This window comes from Engystomops pustulosus, chromosome 5, assembly GCF_040894005.1.
Source record: "Engystomops pustulosus chromosome 5, aEngPut4.maternal, whole genome shotgun sequence".
Classification (NCBI taxonomy): domain Eukaryota; kingdom Metazoa; phylum Chordata; class Amphibia; order Anura; family Leptodactylidae; genus Engystomops; species Engystomops pustulosus.
This window is the reverse complement of record NC_092415.1, coordinates 75,519,415-75,523,914: the sequence shown is the minus strand read 5'-3', so window position 1 is coordinate 75,523,914 and position 4,500 is coordinate 75,519,415.

Here is a 4,500-nt window from a genome sequence, read left to right as displayed (position 1 = left end):
AATGCGGCATGGAAAATAAAGAATTTCTTACCATTAGCAATTGGAGTCTTAGGGTACAAGAAATCAGAAGGCTAAAAGAGCTTATACATTATAAACATGAAAAATTATGCATTTCCTGGAGCTCATGGGTTCAATTTAAAAAAGCAAGAGATTATGAAGTACCCTATATATATTGATTTTTATAAGTAAAACAGATGAGGGAAAAGGGGAGGGGTAGGTAGAGAATGGAAGAGAGAAAATCAGGTAGGGAACAGAAGGGGTGTAGGAGTATGTGAGTACGAATGGGTATTTATTTTTCACCAGAGGTAATTCTGGTGCATACAGCGTACCACCATGTAGTATAAAATGCATACAGCATATCACCATGTAGCATAAAATGCATACAGCATACCACCCTGTAGTATAAAATGCATACAGCATACCGCCATATAGTATAAGATAGATACAGCATACCACCATGTAGTATAAAATGCATACAGCATATCGTCATGTAGTATAAAATGCATACAGCGTACCACCATGTAGTATAAAATGCATGCAGTATATCACCATGTAGCATAAAATGCATACAGAGTACCACAATGTAGTATAAAATGAATACAGCATATCGCCATGTAGTATAAAATGCATACAGCGTACCACCATGTAGTATAAAATGCATACAACATATCACCATGTAGTATAAAATGCATACTGCATACCACCATGTAGTATAAAATGCATACAGAGTACCACCATGTAGTATAAAATGAATACAGCGTACCACCATGTAGTATAAAATGCATAGAGTACCACCATGTAGTATAAAATGCATACAGCTTACCACCATGTAGTATAAAATGCATACAGCATACCACCATGTAGTATAAAATGCATACAGCATATTGCCATGTAGTATAAAATGCATACAGCATACCGCCATATAGTATAAGATAGATACAGCATACCACCATGTAGTATAAAATGCATACAGCATATCACCATGTAGTATAAAATGCATACAGAGTACCACCATGTAGTATAAAATGCATACAGCGTACCACCATCTAGTATAAAATGCATACAGCATATCGCCATGTAGTATAAAATGCATACAGCATATCACCAAGTAGTATAAAATGCATACAGAGTAGTACAAAATAGAAGCCCTGATAAATATCACAAATACTACATGTACATACAGCATATATAGACATATACAAACAGTATATACAGAATACACCACACTGCACATACATACAGCAAATATACACACATACATATATACACACACTATATACAGAATATACATAAAGTCTCATATATGCACAAATAAAGTAACCTTACCTTTCTTTTATGGTCCTGGCATTTCCTCTGGTGGCGGCGAAGGGGGAGGGGAGCGGAGAGAGGGGGAGCTGGGAGCGGATGGGGGATGAGTGGAGCAAGGGAGACAGGAGCGGAGCGGGGGGGGGGTGCGTGAGCGGGGGAGGGCTTAAGCGGAGCAGGGGGGCCAGCGGGAGCCAGAAGGAGCAGGAGGACAGTTTTGGCGGAGGTCGGGATGCTCGATGCCGGTCGACGGGGGAGGAGGGGGCGGGAGCATGGTGCCACCCCCTCGTCCAGCAAAAGGCGCATCGCCTGAGGCGAGATGCTCAACTCGCCTCATGGCAGGTGCGCCCCTGGGTGCAGCCTCCTGGCTCTCTATAGAGATGGGAGGGTAGAGGAGCGCTCACCCCTTCTATTTCCACCTTGTCTGTGTTACGCCCCCGGGTTATGGCGTGGTGAAGCACGCCATAATGTTTTCTGAGTGGTCCAGAAGTCATTCTTTGTATTCATTTCTATGTCACTCAACAGTGTCATCTGAGACTGATAACTCACAAAAAGAGACACTGGTTAGAATATTTCCTTCACTAGAATTTACATCATGTACCTTTCTAACAGGTCAGAAAGTATTTATTTTTATGAGACTGTTACTTTAAAGAACATCTACATCAGATTTACCGATGGTAGATACCCCAAACTTAATTGCTCTTCCTGTCTGTCATGGGATGATGTCGATTTCATGAAGTCCTGGGACATCGCCACTGTTCTAAAAAAAAGATTTTATAAAGATATTCAAGTGAGCCAGAGGTGCTCAGGGCTATGTAACCCGAGCACCTCTCAGATCCACTTCTTACTAATATATGCATGCTTCCCTCCATGTTCAAGACACCTGGTACCAACCGCCGATCGTGACATCAGTGGATCAACACAAGATGTCTGTATAGTAACAATGCTAAGGAGAGGCTTTAACTTGAGATTCTGTGTCCTGATTGGCTGGACTGCTTGTACTGGTGTATGTGAGGTGAGCTCAGGATTGTGGGAAGTGAGAGAAGCTGCTCTTTTCTCAGTTCCCTTTGCTGATGTCACAACCAGGAAGAGTCCACCCCCTTCAGGAGAAGCTAGGGGGGATTTTACAAGTAAACCATATACTGTAGATATATCAGGCTCTCCAGCTGTGCTAAAACTATTTTTTGGTCAGGTAACTTTAAAACCCCTTACTTCAAAATGGCACCCTTTTGGTATCGATCCACTGAGTAATTTAGTGAATAATTTTATGTTGGAATTCAGGAGGTCTATAGGTCTTAAAGGAAGAAAAAAGACTGAGCATATGTGGCAGGAGTATGTCTGAGAAGCATCCATTTGTTTTATGATCCATGGTGGCAGTATGTGGACACAGCTTACTTTTTAATATTTTAAATGTTTTTGTATGCTCTTCCATTTTCCAGTGAAATGCTCTGTGGCTTAGGCACTATCAATAAGAAAGTTTCATATTGGGCACTTTTAGTTGTGGATTTCTTACTTTTAGAAGCATAATTAAAGCTATCGTTTCTTGTGTGGTCTTTAAGGGATATTCGTTACTTAGAGATATCTTACTAATGTATCTAATAACCACACTGCAGGATACCATTAAAGCAAAATGCTATTAACCAGAGTGTTAGAAAAATGGATGTACATGAACACCACTCTGTATTTACTATTTAATTATTTAATTATTATTATTTTTGATCTTATTTAAAATGTAGAAACTTAAATATCTTGCAAATGCAAAAAATTATTTTGTATAGGTCTAGTATTATATATTCCAAAAAAAAATTGAAATGCAACAAAACTGTAACAACTCATTGGCAATAATAACATTGTATATCTGCTAGTAATGTTTATAAAAATGACAACAAAAGGAGAAAACACAGCTTGCTGCTGTTTGAATTTCCACCATTTTACAGCTCAAAACCCTAAAAATTACACACAGCATTTTAAAAAAGTTGGCCAAGGACTCTGTTTGTCCACTGTATGAGAGTCTTGGATTTAGAGGGTCCCTTGATCCTGGTTATAGGTACCATCCATGACCAACCCATTTCTCTTCTCCCAATGGTAACAAATTGAGCTTTTCCAGGGAATATTCCAAAAATTAGGATTCACCTTCAGGATTTGTTTGAAGTGACTCTAACTTAGCACTGGATCATACCACTATTTGCCCACCTTCTCAGCTTAGCATAGATTTTGCTATGCTGTTGAGGACACATAACCTGACAGATGTTTGGAAGTTCTGCCATCCTGCCACTATTCATTTAACCTTTTATTCTGTTGTACACAGCACCTATTCTCGTATTGACCACATGTTTGTGGGAGTCCTTATTTCGTAGTCGGATCCAGTCATGGTAACTTTGGACAGGGTGTGGATTAGATCTTCCCAGTTCTATTGGCATCCGAACAAGTCTGTTTTAACTAATCGGGCTTTATTCCAGGAATTAACTGTTACAGAGTTAGTGACAGAATAATTTAATGGCAATAAATCAGATGACAGCACCAGAGCCTCACACTGGGAAGCTCACAAGATTCTCATTAGCGGGCACCTTATGGAAATTGCTTCATGTTTTAAAGGACAAAGTGATGCCTTGTTACTTAGTAAAGAAAAGGCTCATACTTATTTAGTTTATAGGCATAAGTTGAACATCTGCAGAATGGAGCCTATGCCGGCCCCAGTTCTGTTTTTTTCTCCCAAGAGGATAAGCCAGGGAGACATTGTTGGCTAACAATTTAAACCCTCTTTCATGCACCTATACCCTGATAGGCTGTGCCTCTCTTCTGGTGTACTTTCACAACATCTCCGTGATGTTGTTGAAGTGTTTAGAAACTTTTACTCCAATCTATATAGCATTAGTATATCGCTCTTGGCAGCGCATAGGAAAATGATAGATAGTAATGTCACTCTGGAAGAAGTGCAGAAAGCTATAAAAGCCCTCAAGCCTTCTAATGCTCCAGGACCAAACCAGAATATATAGAACAGTGTATTCATCCTGAAGTGAGTTTCATCTCTAATTGTCAACCTGACCAGGCCTCTGATAGATCTCATTTCCCTAGCTCAGTCGGGTTTTGGACGACATCCCACTCCCCAAGTCCTGCACACACCGCTGAACCTGCATAAGGCCTTTGATCCACTTGGCTGGTACGAATTACTTTATAACCTCCATAAATCCTGCC